Below are 15,195 nucleotides of genomic sequence, written 5' to 3' on the forward strand. Positions count from 1 at the left end.
GTACTGGGACTCTTTTTATTTCCTACACAGAGCTTTAGTTCTTCTCTAAAACTCCACCCTGGTCTTCCTCCAGCCACAGGACTCTGTTGACCCATTCATTTTTGTATTCCCACGAAGTCCCAAATTACTCTTCTTCCATGAGCATTGCTGTAGTTTCAGTGTCCTCAAGCTCACCTTTCACACAGACAATTATACATACTCAGAAATAGATGTTATTTGTGAACGTGATTTTTTAAAACAAAAACGTAGCAAAGAGAATAAGAAGACTAGATAGTTATGGCTAGGAGTGTTGAACTTCCATGACATTGTCTCTCTCCTTCTCTCTCTCTCTCTCTCTCACCACTGGTCACCACTTCTAAGGACGAGTGGGGCATCTCAGATATACCATTGTGGTGTCCAGGGCACTGAAGACCTGCCTTAAGCCACACCTTCTATCCGCCGGACATCCACCCATTTAACACCTCTGCTAGGTTCTAGAATGCAGTGATACACACATCAGACACATAGTCACTCCCTGTCCTCGTAGGATCTGGTGGGAGTAGGTAGTAAGATTTCATGAAATCACCGCACAAATATAAAATTCAAGCCATTCTGAATGATATGAGGAAAAAGTACAGTGAGCTATGATATTTGTGTCGATGTTGCAAAAGCAATTCCTCCACACATGACACCTAAGGCAGGAAGTGAATCAGCCCCACTTAACTGGGCTGGATTTGATATTTTGAATCATAAAAAAAAAAACTGCAGTAAATAATAAGTGAAGATTAATTTGCTTGTGATCCTTACATCTCTAGCCTGTTACCTAACAACTTTATAACTTTCTTTCAGTTTGTATAAAAATCACTCTCTGCAAAAATAGGTGGAATTTTTATTACTAATCATCTAGTATTTACCTGAGTTACATATATTCTCAATTTACTTGCCTTGGGGAAATCTCACACATCCCCTGAAAAATATCGTCTGGCATATAAATGGAGACCTTTTATGTTCAAAACCAGGAGACTGAATGTTCAGTCATAACCTCATAATCATGATAGGTACACAGTGTATTTGGTACATAGTAAAAGGAGTCATTGAACATTTCACTTTTGATAAATGTGTTTCTCAGTTCCTATGGTCTGGTCACGCTTGTGGTAGGACAACCCTGCAACGTGAGCCAAACCATGCCCTCAAATTACATACTGAAATTCTCTAAAATTCAACTGTAGCTATTTATATGTTGCCTGATCACTATTACTATAGCAAAATATCTTTTTAGTTAATGGGAGTTTTTTATAGGGTTGAGTTTGTCTGCAAGAACTATTTTATATGTATATATAAATACTATATATATAATATAGTATTTAGTATATCATTATATGTTATGTGAAAAAATTTATATGAAAAACATAAATATTCAAGAAAGCACATTTTGGATTATTAATTTTTATTACTTTCTTTACTGGCTGATATCTAGTATATAACTACTAGCTTTTATTAGTTATGTAATAACTAATTTTTTCAGACAGAAAGAAAACAAGAAAGGGCAACTTAAAAGATAAAGGACACACTCAAGTTCATTTTTAGAACTAGGCAAAGTATGGTATTTTCCCGGGCAGCTTTTCTTTGTGCCTTTGTCAATTAATTCCATCTGTATTTCTATATGAGAGCATGTATTTTTACTCCCTTGTTATTAGAAAACACCCCTTTTTGGAATCTAATACCAATTTTAGTTTTATTGCCACTTTTGATTTTAACCTTGGTTCTCTCCCTAACTATGCTCTTAGAAGAATCCTATTCTCTCTGAATTTCAAACTTTTCATCTAAAAATGAGAATAATAATGTCTTCATTGAATACTTCAAATGGTTACTCTAAAGAGCAAAAAAATGATATTTGTCAAGCAACTTTGTGATCTATGATATCCAAGGCAAATACATTATTTAAGTAATTTCCTTTCTTCTACTTCCAATGGAAAAACTGTCCTATGGTTGAAAACTACTTACAATAAGATGTTGTTCTTAAGATCAGTCATTCTCAACTTCAGGCTGAGTTTAGAAGGTCTGGACCGGGGTGGGAAGAGATTGAGGAAATGTTTTCAATATGAACAATGCTAGAATAAGTTGTTCTAATAAATCACCGAAAATTTATTAGGATACTCTTCCATGTCATGAATTAAAGTTTTCCTTCTTTGAAGAATTGGTTCTGATTTTGATTTCTGGGCACAACTCTCCATACTTTCTTGTTATTTCCTAAATGATGACATTTTATTCCGTTACATATTGTCTCGCTAGATTTCCCTATCATTCGACGCTATCCTAAGACCTCTTTGTATCTTATTTTAGTCAGTTAGTAAAAATGAGTGGTCTTCTGGATTCTAGGTCACTTTTGAAATTGACAAGCATATCAACTATATTTTTATTGCATTTTCTTTTCCTTTTCTTCTTTTTAAAAGATTTTTTAAAATTTATTTGACAGAGAGAGAAAGAGAGAGAGAGAGTGAGCAGCAGAGGGAGAGGGAGAAGCAGACTTCCCTCTCTGAGCAGGGAGCCCGATGTGAACTCGATCCCTGGACCGTGGAGCCATGACCTGAGCAGAAGGCTGACGCTTAACTGACTGAGTCACCCAGGTGCCTTATTGCATTTTCGTAGGAGATTACATGCATGCTAGTATATGCTAGGCTCTGTGCTATGTCTTGGGGAGAATGTAAAGATAAGTCAAAATCATGGCACTTGACCACCATTTAGATTTCTTACAATCTACTGGCAAGGGAGAGATAATATATTGTAGTACTTCAGAGAAAATAGTGATTTTATATGAAACAAAGCCAAAGTTATCCAATTGGCATGTAAAGTCAACAAAACCCAAGGCTTTACAGAAAGCCCTCTAAATATAAATGATATCAGGAAGTTGTACTAAAAATTTTGCTAGTACTTTCTTTTGCTTGTTTTTGATTAAATTTCTGTTTTATTCTAAGAAAGGTATTGTATTCCTTTAAAATTAAAGTGTTGATATTTCCTGAATATAAAAGTTGGCAAGTGCTGAGCTGCCTAAGAAGTCTCAGGGAGGCTGTTTTGTAAGCTTAAAGATGAGCACCGGGTGTTACATGAAACTGACAAATTATTGAACACTACGTCTGAAACTAATGACGCACTATACGTTGGCTAATTGAATTTAAATTTAAAAATGAAAAAAAGAATAAACAGTGCAAAAATGAGAGCAATCAAACAGTATTGGGGATTTCTGTGAGAAGAAGAAGAAGGAAAATGAGAATACAAGGACAATACAGAAAGTAAAGAGAGGGTTGAATAAATACAATATTCTTGGTTCTGTGTTGAACTCATATTCATAATTCAGCCATTGTGCTAAAAACTTTATATATACCTCATTGATTCTTCTAGAAGAACTCTTATAATTAGTTATGGATAAGGAGCAAGGCACAGAGAAGTTAAATATCTTGCCTCAAATCCCACAGCTGTTTAGTGATGGGGTTGAGATTCTGGCTCAGCATCTGGCTCCCTAGAGTTAACCTTTTCCCTAGAGCTGTTCTGCTCGTGTTTACCTTTTCTGACATTTTTGAAGAGATTGCCTTAGAACAAAGCTGAGAGAGAAGGTGAGGGAGGGAACGAAAAAGTGAGAAAAACAAACCAGAAGTGAGAGATGGAAACAGACAGCCCTACTTGTGCTAGGTTAAGTTGTGTCTGAAGACGGACCTCTTTTGGAGTTTTGAACTCCTTTGGAGTTCTTAGAATAACCTCAGAAGCTGTAACTGAAGATTAAGACACATGACAGAATCTAATCGTAAGCAGTTTTTAAATCTTTAAGAGTCATACATCTAGCTGATAAGAATAACATAAATTAATGCAAGATTTCTTCAAATTAAAAGAGTATTGAAGCCCCATGCAACAGCGTTACTATCTTTGGAGAGGTCCATCTAGGTTCACAATTTCAGAAGGCCCAGCTCACGCCGTGGTCTATCATGCCTCCTGGCGTCGTGCGTGTGTAATGTGGCCTCCATGCTTAGAGCTACAATAAACGGCCCACGGATGTGTCCAGAGGGCTCAAGAATGCAAAATCAACAGATCATGTAAGGAATTTAGTTGTGTGGGTGTGCACTCACACACACACACACACACACACACACACACATGCAGCATAGGCACACGTATACATTATACTGTAAAGTATCTCACACACACACACTTGTTCACTCAGAAACAGTAGTTTCTCTGAAAAACTTAAATTTCCTGGGATAATGTAGAAGAATTAGGAAGTGATAGGATTTTACCCACAATGTAGACTCTGTGGACTTCTAAGCAAACCCCCTGACACACTAATCATAAAAATAAGTTTAGCTTAGTTTTCAGTCATGACAAAAGTAACGCTGCATATCTATGATTCCAGATTTCACACCCAAGTCAAAACCGTAGTCTTCAAGCCAAATGGTCTTCAAATCACTTCTGCTTCACCAGATGACAAGGTGGTTGCCTCCTAGGGGGTAAGTGGTCTTTAAATCTAAGAACTGAAATTCTAGCTTTGAGAATTGAGTACAGAGTGATGAAGCAAAACAAAACTATAGTATTGAATTTTTTTCATAGTGAAGTATAACTTGTTCGGATTTCAGCATTTTAGGCTTTTTAAAAACTTATGGAAGATTTTATCCTATGAGAGTGACAAATGAATAACTAGGTAACAAATTGACTAATTTGCTTAAACTTGTGATTTCTGGTTGAAATCCTATAGCATTTTAAAATTATATTAGAACGTGTAGGAAATCTCAAGGTTTATATTTATAAGTATAGCTTTATGAGTATTACTGAAGTACACAGGAAGGTTTCTTTAATCATCTGGGTGTACTTCAAGAGGAAATCAAATATATTCCATTTGTAACTACAGCTTAAAAATATTTAAGGGAATGTACATAATTATGTTATAAAACCTCTATTACAAATTACAAATTATTATTAAAATAAGCTCAACTGGTGAATAGAATAATAAGATTTATAAATTTAACTAAAAAAAATAAGAAATAAATCTTTTGAATTGGTAACTTTAAAAATGGAATGTTAATATACTACTGTTCCCAGTAAATAATTGTTCTGGCTCAAAATTTCACCCCCTAGGGCAACCAAAAAACTCAACTTGACAATATAGCTATGCTTAAAGTCAAAACCAATCTTGGACTTTTTAGTTATATAAACCAATATATTTTCTTTTTCTTTTTTTAAAGTGTAAGTTACTTTGAGTTGATAATCTAAGACTAAGAACTGAAAGTATTTTGAATAATGTGCTCAGATTTGAGGGGTTTTGGAGTGTGGAGGAAAAAGAAATCCTTTGGGTGTTTGAGACTATTTGGGAAAATAGGATTTTAGACAAGTTTTGTGTTTATTTGGATAAAATTCCACACTGAGACCAAGGAATACTAGGAGTCTGCTTTTTGAGAGATGTAGAGAAAATTTGGAAAATCCTAAAGCATCTAAAATAATTCAGCCGTGATTCTACCACTCAGAAGTAACTAGCATGAATATTTTGGTATCACTTCTGGTAGCCTTTCACTCTTTGCATGTGTGTACATTTGTGTTTGTATAAAATATATATCAACAGGGGCACCTGGCTGGCTCAGTTGGTTGGGCGTCTGATTCTTGGTTTTGGCTCAGGTCATGATCTAGGGGTTGTGGGATTGAGAGCTGATGGGCTCTGCAGTCAGTGCGGAATCTGCTTGTCCCTCTCACTCCTCTTCTGCCCCTCCCCCCACTCACGCACACGCTCTCTCTCTCTCAAACAAACAAATACAATCTTTAAAAATATAATATCAATATATCTGTTCTATCTCTTTATGTATGTATGATGTATATTACATTATATGGATACATACAGTTTTGTATTCTCTTTCAGTGAACTTAATGCTATAAAATATTTTAAAATCTCTATGTCAAAACTCTTTTTTGGGGGGGTGAGCCTACCCTGGTTTTAATAATAAAACTGAATTCCTACCTATTCCACATTATGCAGATAAAGTGATTGAGAGTCTCTTCAGGCTTTAAAGCCTAGATTCAAACATTTATCTATATCCCGTGGAATATAACTGCCTAGAGTTTTAGGTTCCAAAGGATACTAGCACTTAGGATCCAGGCAGCTGTGAAAATGGTCCTCTTGAGTTGTGAAACAGGCCATGTGTTAGAGTTGATAAAGGAGACACTGGTAAGGCATCTTGAATCCTTAACTCAGTTACTACCACCACCTACTCCCCTTTATGCTACCCACAACTAAAATGTTCAATTTAATTTAAATTTTGGATAACCAATAGATTTTTTGAAGTAGAAGTATGTCCCATGCAACATTTGACCCATAGTCAAAAAATCAGGTATTATTTTTGTGAAATTCAAGTTTAACTGGGTGTCCTCTATTTTCTTTTCCATTTTTATTTGCTCAATCTGGCAACCCTACCCACGACTCCACTAACTGCATCAGGTTGAAGCAGAGATGGGTCTCAGAGTCTTGGTTAACATGCTCCTCTCTAGTCCATTTCCAAGACTTCCTTATGGGTTGTCAATAATAGTTTAAAAGCTTGTGGTTAAAGTGAAAGGCAATGAGCTCCTGACCTACAGTGGTTGTAGGAGGACTGGAAAAGAAGAAACAGGAAAGAAGTATTTTGGTTGTAGAATTCAGAGTTAGGTTCAAGGGTGACTCACGATTTTCACTCTAGACATATAGGAAAATGGCTATGCCATTAAGAGTGAAAGGAAAATTAGGAGTCAGGATCAGTTTAAAATACCATCAGAATATCAAGTCAGACGTGATTAGCAGATAGTTTATGCAGCACTGATTCCACCCAAGCTTTTGCCTCATAACAAATTATTGAGGATTTGATTGGAACCACTTCAAAAAAGAATCATTCCATTTTTTTTAACACTTGAAAGAACAAAGACCACAAAAGTTGATTTGATGTATTCTTTCCTGCTTATCCTCCACTCCTCACTGTCTCCTGTATCAACTGAAATAAGAAGGGGTTTTAAAGATTTGTTTATTTATTTGAGAGGGGCAGGGGAAGAGCAAAGGGAGAGGAAAGAGAAAATCTCAAGCACACTTCATGCTGAGTAGACATGGGGCTCAATTCCACGACCTGGAGGTCACAACCTGAGCCGAAACCAAGAGTCAAGACACTCAGCTGACTGCACCACCCAGGTGCTCCTAAATAGGGATTTTAAAAAGGAGTGTTTCTAGAATGTACTGAGTTCTAACAACCAGGATCTTTATTTCAAAAAACATTAAAAATACTCCTTGGAGCTCAATAAGGAATGTACCCACTATTAAGACAAAATGAGATATTAGAAGATTAGGTCCTAGATAGTCTGTGTGGCTGCAATCAGTTTCACTTTATGTGCAGATTTACGTAACTGGAAGAGCAACTACTGTGACTCATGGAAAGAATAGTGTTCCATACAACTGTCTATTCTTCACTTCTTTTCCCTCCCCAACAAAACCTGGCAATTAAATAAAATGTTAATGCCTAATATAGCTAAGGACTAGGGAGAAGGAATAATTTTTTATATATATATAATCTTTCTGGAGGGCATTTTGGCAAAATTAATTAAGCATATTAAAAGTAATTATGCCTACAACCTAGAAATTCCCATTTAAAAAATTAAATTAAGAACATAATCCGAACATATACAAAGATGTTTATATAAAGGTGTTTACACAATCAATATTTAGGATAAATATTAGAAATATTTTCAGTGTTCATGAACATCAGATTAGTTAAACACATTATATTTTTCCATGTAATAGAATTTTATCTAGCCATTAACACACAGAATAGTAAATGAGTCAGGAAAATATTCATAATGAATTACTATACTAAATTAAAAAGTTATAAAAATATTATGCCCACTGTATTCTATAATTTTCTTAAAAACAATACATGCATATTTTCCTTCCTTTAATGATGCCTCCAGGGATGCCTGGGTGGCTCACCTGGTTAGGGGGCTGCCTTTGGCTCAGGTCATGATCTTAAGGTCCTGAGATCAAGTTCCGCATTGGGCTCCTTGCTTGGTGGGGAGCCCTCTGCCTGCTACTCCCCCTGCTTGTGCTCACTCTCTCTCTCTGATTAAAAAAAAAGAAAATTAATGATGCCGCCAAGGCTGACTAGTGGGAGGGATCATTAAAGGAAGGAAAATATTGAAAAAAGGGGCCAAGATATTGCCCTGAGAATGTTGAGATAAGTGCCACAGTGGGCAAGAAATTAGTGAAAGAAACTGAGAAAGTGTGGTCAGATCAGGTTAGTGGGAAATGGTGGCAATAGGCACTAAATGAAAGGTGTTTTATGAAGGGGCTAGTAACAAATACTTTTCAGTTTTTCATAATTTTACAAAGACTACCAAAGGGATTATGAAATATCTCATAAAAGATCAAGTAAGATGATGAATAGGTAAAATAATTAACAATGTTCTGGGAAACGACATTTTCAGTAGAGTGGCAGAGATATACACTGATTGAATAATAAGCAAAATAGTAGAAAAGATTGAGTATCTATAAAATCAAAGACCAAATGATATTTAAATCTCTCTACTACACTGTTATTTTATAATAGGGCAAACTCCAGATTTTAAGATATTGAAAGATATTTATTCAAATATAAAAGTTAAATTTAAAAAGTAAATGCATAAATATTCATAGAAAAACTGGAAGGATATGAAATAAAATGTTAATAGTATTGTCTGTGTGGCAATATTACAAGTGATTCTTATTTTCTTCTACATACTTATATTTTGTAGTTCACTACAAATACCATGTATTACCTTTAAAATTAAAAAAAAACATGCTATTTAACAAACAACTATTTAAATAAAATTATAGATTAGTACTGCATGCCTTTAACACTCAACTTTGGTGGTGGAGAGAAAATCCTATTAGAACCATTTGCTTATTGACTTAAAAAACTAAAAGTAGACTAGCAGGAAAGAATTCGGTTCTTCAAATCCAGGAGCCCACCTAAAATTCTTGCATTTGGAGAGGTGATCTAAGTTTGAGTTTATATAATTTTGCCAAAAGATGACCTCCGGTTTGTAGAATGGTATTTTAAAAGTTTCTCTAAAATGCTGAGATTTTTTTTGGACATAAAAATTGCTCTTTAAATAACATTTGATGACTTACATGTAACGGACCTAGAAACATACTTCTCTGCCTTTAAGGCGAAGTGGTTTGCAAAACAGCTTTTAGGTTATATTCTGACCATTTGAAAAAGAACTTTAAAAAGTGAAGCTAACCTAAGATGAAAGTCACTGTAACTTGTAACTTGATGCAAAATAACTAAATAAAATTCACCACTTTTTACAAGATTGACATAAACCATGTGGATTCCCCATGAATCTATTCAGTCCCAAATCAAATGAAAATGCTTTTAAACCAAACTATAATGATGCTTAAAATAGAAAGTTTCTTGAGGTTACGGGGAACCACAACCTTCCAGCCACCCAAAAAGCATTCTACAAGTAGGAATAGGAGTCTATTTTGGGTGAGATATTTTGAATCCAATTCTCAGCAACAATGCCGAAGTTATTCCTTTGGGCATTTTTGGGGTGGTGCTAGGAAGAGCTAATATTGTGTGTGGTCTGCGTTCCTGTAGTAATGACAAATGAATAAAAAGATCTCGGAAGGCAGGAAGATAATGCACCCAAATCTCATTTGTGGCAGTGTTCTCTGAGCAATGAAATCTTCAAGGGATGCCACAACAGCATTACTTGGACTTATTTTGTTAGTTTTAGTGGGTATCAATGTGATATCATGTCCCTGAAGTTTGTTAGGAAGCACCAGTTAGTTATTCGTGGTACACAACTGCTCCTCAGGTGGTTTGGAGACTTTCTCAAGATGGCGGCAAAGGGAGATTCTGAACATACATCCTCCCAAGGACCCACCAGATCTACAGATCATATAGATCACCTACCTCTGGAAAAGATTTGAAAACTAGATGAACTGCTTCTCCACGACACAGGATAAAAAGACCACATCGAGATGGGGTAGGAGAAGCAGAGATACAGTTACACCAAAGACCCCACCCCCAGCACAGTAACACACAATAAGGAGGGATCTCAGCAGTCCGGTGCTTTTCCCTGAAGAGCAAGGGGTTGGTGCTCCACATTAGGCACCCAACCCTTACAATCTGCACCAGACTGATGAGCCTCCAAAACGACTGGTTTAGCAAACAAACAGACTGATGTCCAATGGACCCCAAATACTATAGGAAACTAAGATTCCCACTTCGAAGGGCTGTGTGCAGTCTCACATGCTCAATATCCAATGAAAAAACAGCAATTTGAAAAGCACCTAGAGTATACGTGAAAGCGATTCATTTGCTAATATATATATATTTTTTTACATTTGCTAATTGAAAAGCATTTGCCAAAGGGGCGGGAGACACCTGAAATTCTCTTTGGAGATGGAGACACTGGCAAATACCACTTTGGCTCTTTTGGCTACCCTGCTATCACAAGCAGATGAGCTCAGACATGGCACCTTCCCATCACCTTGTTAAGACAGGTGGAGGTGAGTGGTCACTGCCTTACTGGAGCTGGAGTGTCTGGGAAGTTGCAGTACTCCACTGCTTCCTGGCTGTGGCATGGCATTCTCCTGCCTTCTAGTAAAATTGCCAAGTGTGGGCAGTTGTGACCCTCCCCCACTCGCTGGCTGGGGCTTGAGAGTGTGAGTAGTTGAGGCATTTTCCCACTCCCAGCCTAAAGGCAGTGCATGTGCACAGACAAAGCACTCTTCTGCTGCCTTTCTGAAGCCAGTGAGTATGCTCTGCCCCCTACACTCTCCAGATGCCTAGCTACAGCCAACAAGTGTATAGATTCCACACAGTGATGCTCCCTTATTGCCCGACCCTGGTGGCCAAGGGAGCTGCCATCCCTGAGCTCCATGGGAATGTGACATTTGGAAAGACAGATCTTGGCTGGCCACCACCACTATGGCATTGCACAGACAGGAGATTGAAATACAACCCCAGTATTCCTGTGAAAAAGACCTGATTAGAGCCTGGAACTATAGCCTGAGGGACAGGTTACAGGTTTCCAATACATGTAGAGGCTAAGGAGGCACTCTCAGGGAACATAAGGAGGGAGATACCATCCTTGCACACCCTTTTACCCTTGTCGCAGCTCAACCCGACGTCCCAGGAAGGACCTTTTACACTTGCCTGGAGACTCCATTTTTGCATCTGTCACCCAGGGGACAGCTCCACATCTAATCTGGAGGCCAGGAGGGATTATGACACATTAGACCAGATGGACTTAATAGATATATACAGAATATCCGGCCAAAAAGCAGCAGAATACACATTCTTCTCAAGTGCAATGGAACATTCTTCAGGATAAATCACACATTAGGCCACAAAAAAACCTCAATAAATTCAAGAAGATTGAAATAATAATCAGGCATCCTTTTTTGACCATAATTTTATGAAAGTAAAAATCAGTTCCAAGGAGAAAACTGGAAAAACTACAAATATGTGGAGATAAAACAACAAGTTACTAAAAGACTACTGGGCCATAGAAAAAGTAAAGGAGAAATAATTAAAAAAAAAAAAATACCTAGGAGGAGCACCTGGGTGGCTCAGTTGGTTAAGCATCCAACTCTTGATTTTAGCTCAAGGCATGATCTCAGGGTCCTGAGATTGAGCCCTACGTTAGGCTCCGTGTTCAGCGGGGAGTTTGCTTGAGATTCTCTCCCACTCCCTCTGCCCCTCCACCCACTCACGCACACACTCCCTCTCTCTCAAATAAATAAATAAATAAATAAATAAATAAATAAATAAATCTTTAAAAAATACCTAGAGACCAATGAAAAATGAAACACAACATACAAAAACCTCTGGAGATACAGCAAAAGTGCTTCTGTGCAGGCCTACCTCAAGAAACAAGGGAACTCTCAAGTAGACAATTTAACTTTATACCTAAAGAAACTAGAAAAAGAAGAACAAATGAAGCCAAAGTTATTAGAAGATAGGAAATAATAAAGACCAGAGTGAGAATAAATAGAATGGAGACTAAAGAGACAATAGAAATGATCAGTGAAACTAAGGGCTAGTTCACTGGAAAGATGAACAAAATTGGCTAAACCGTTAGCTAGACTTACTAAGAAAAAAGAGAGAAGGCGGAAATATAAAATTAGAAATGGCAGAGAAGTTACAACTGACATCACAGAAACATAAAAGATCATGGGACTACTATGAACGATTATACACCAACAAATTAGAAAACTTAAAATAAATACATAAATTCCTAGAAACTTACAATCTTCCAAGACTGAACTATGAAGAAATAGAAAATCTGAATATATTGAGTACCAGAAAAAAGATTCAAACAGTAATTAAAAACTTCTCAACAAACAAAAGTCCAGGACCAGACAACGTCACTGGTAAATTTACCAAATATTCAAAGATGATTTGATACTTAGCCTTCTCGAGCTCTTCCAAAAAATTGAAGAGAAGGAAATGCTTCTAATTTCATTTGAGAAGGCCAGAATTACCCTGATACCAAAACCATGTAAGGACACCATAAGAAAAGAAAATTACAGACCAATATGCCTAATGAAATTTGATGCAAAAATTTTCAGTAAAATATTAGCAAACTAAATTCAACAACACTAAAAGGGTTTTACACCGTGATCAAGTAAGATTTATTCCAAGGATGCAATATGGTTTAACCTCTGCAACACTATATTAAAAAAATGAAAGGTAAAAATTATATGATCATTTCAATAGACTCAGAGAAAGCATTTGACAAAATTCAACATTCGTTTATGATAAATACTCTTACCAAAGTGGATATAGAGGGAACATACCTCCATATAATAAAGGCCATGTATGACAAACCCATGGCTGGTACTCAATGGTGAAAAGCTTAAAGATTTTCCTCTAAGATGAAAACTAAGACAAGGTGCCTACTCTCCCCACTTTTATTCAACATGATCCTAGAAGTCCTAGCCACAGCAATTAGGTAAGAAGAAGAAATAAAATGCATACAAATTGGAAAGAAAGAAGTACAACTCTCACTATTCGCAGATGACATAATACTATAGAAAACTTAAAGATGCCACTAAAAACTGTAGAACTAATGAACAAATTCAGTAAAGTTGCAAGATATAAAATTAATATACAAAAATCTGTTGCATTTCTACACACTAATAATAAACTATCAGAAAGACAAAACAAGAAAATCCTACTTACAATCACATCAGAAAGAATAAAATACTTAGAGATAGATTTAACCAAAGAGGTGAAAGACCTGTATACTGAAAACTAAAAGACATTAATGAAAGAAATTGAAGAAGACACAAATAAATGGAGAGAGAGTCTATGCTCATGGATTGGAAGAATTAATATTGTGAAAAATGGCCATAGTACCTAAATCAATCTACAGTTCATTGCAATTGCTATCAAAATTTCAGTGGCATTTTTCATACAACTAGAACAAATAATTCTAAAATTTATATGGAACCACAAAAGACCTCAAATAGGCAAAACAATCTTGAGACAGAAGAAGAAAGAGTTATCATGCTTCCTGATTTCAAACTATACAACAAAGATACAATAATCAAAACAGTGTGGTATTGGCATAAAAAGAGACACATGGATCAATGGAACAGAATAGAAATCCCAGAAATAAACCCACTCATATGTGGTCAATCCACAACAACAATCCGCAATAAGATACAATGGGGAAAGAACAGTCTCTTCAATAAATGGTGTTGGAAAAACTGGACAGCTACATGCAAAAGAATGAAATTGGATGACTATTTTACACCGTATACAAAAATTAACTCAAAATTGCAAGACCTGAAACTGTAAAACTCCTAGTAGAAAACTTATGTGGTAAGCTTCTTGATAATTGGCCTTAGCAATGTTTTTTATTTTTTTTGGATCTGACTCCAAAGGCAAGGAAAACAAAAGCAAAAGTAAACAAGTAGGACTACATCAAAATAAAAAGCTTCTGCACAGTGTAGGAAACCATCAACAAAATGAAAAGGTAACCCACTGAATGGGAGAAGATATTTGCAAATCATATATTCAAGAAGGCTTTAATATCTAAAATATATAAAGAACTCATACAATGCAGTAACAAAAAATATCAATTTGATTAAAAAATGTGCAGAGTATTTGAATAGACATTTTTCTAAAGGCACGCAGATGGCCAAAAAGCACATGTCAAGATGCTGAGCATCACTAATCACCAGGGAAATGCAAATCAAAACCACAATGAAATATCATCTTACACCTCTCAGAATGGCTATTATCAAAAAGACAAGAAATAAAAAGTGTTGGCAAGGATATGGAATAAAGAGAACATTCATGACCTGTTGGTTGGAATGTAAATTGGTGCAGCCACTATGGAAAACAATGTGGAGGTTTCTTAAAAATTTAAAATAGAACTACCATATGATCCAGCAATTCCACTACTGGGTATCTATCTGAAGAAAACCAGCACACTAATTCAAAAGGATATATACACCTGTATGTTTATTGCAGCATTATTTACAAATCTAAGGTAGGGAAATAACCCAAGTGTCTATGAATGGATAAAAAAGATATGATGTGTGTGTATATGCATGCTCAATAAAATACTACTCAGCCTTTAAAGAAGAATGAAATTTTGCCATTTGTGACAACATGAAGGGACTTTGAGGGTATTATATTAAGTGGAATAAGTCAGACAGAAGGGAGACAAATACTGCATGATTTCATTTACATGTGGAATCTAGAAAACAAAACAAAACAAAAAAATAAGCAAAACCCAAACTCAGACACAGAGAACAGATTGGTGGTTGCCCAAGGGTGGGGATTGGGGGTGCAAAATGGGTGAAATGGATAAAGTATACATTTCTAGTTATAAAATAAATAAGTCATGGGGATGTAATATACAGCATGGGGAATGTAGTCAATAATATTGTATTAACTTTCTACGGTGACAGATCGTAACTAGACTTATTGTGGTGATCAACTTGCAAATTATACAAATGTTGAGTCACTGTATTGTACACAGGAAACTAATGTAATATATGCCAATTAGATCTCAAAAAAAAAATAAAAATAAGAACAAAAACAAACAAACAAAAACCCAACTGCTTTCCCAAGTAGGTTATTCTTAAGCTTAGTGCATTGATCACTATTTATCATTGCCTAGTTTTATGGTTGCATATGATAATGCTGATTTGTTGTTTCT

The 15,195-nt window shown here is 36.0% G+C and overlaps 1 long non-coding RNA gene across 1 annotated transcript in view; it reads left to right on the plus strand.

Annotated features, from left to right (window-relative positions):
- The first annotated feature begins 2,547 nt into the window (after window positions 1–2,547).
- LOC121105723 overlaps window positions 2,548–15,195 on the plus strand; it is a 340,480-nt gene continuing 327,832 nt past the window's right edge. Inside the window, exons 1-2 of the long non-coding RNA XR_005838361.1 lie at window positions 2,548–2,606; window positions 4,382–4,475. This is a non-coding gene — a long non-coding RNA (uncharacterized LOC121105723). The remainder of the gene's footprint in view (window positions 2,607–4,381; window positions 4,476–15,195) is intronic.

This window comes from Ursus maritimus, unplaced genomic scaffold (assembly GCF_017311325.1).
Source record: "Ursus maritimus isolate PB19 unplaced genomic scaffold, ASM1731132v1 scaffold_29, whole genome shotgun sequence".
Lineage (NCBI taxonomy): Eukaryota > Metazoa > Chordata > Mammalia > Carnivora > Ursidae > Ursus > Ursus maritimus.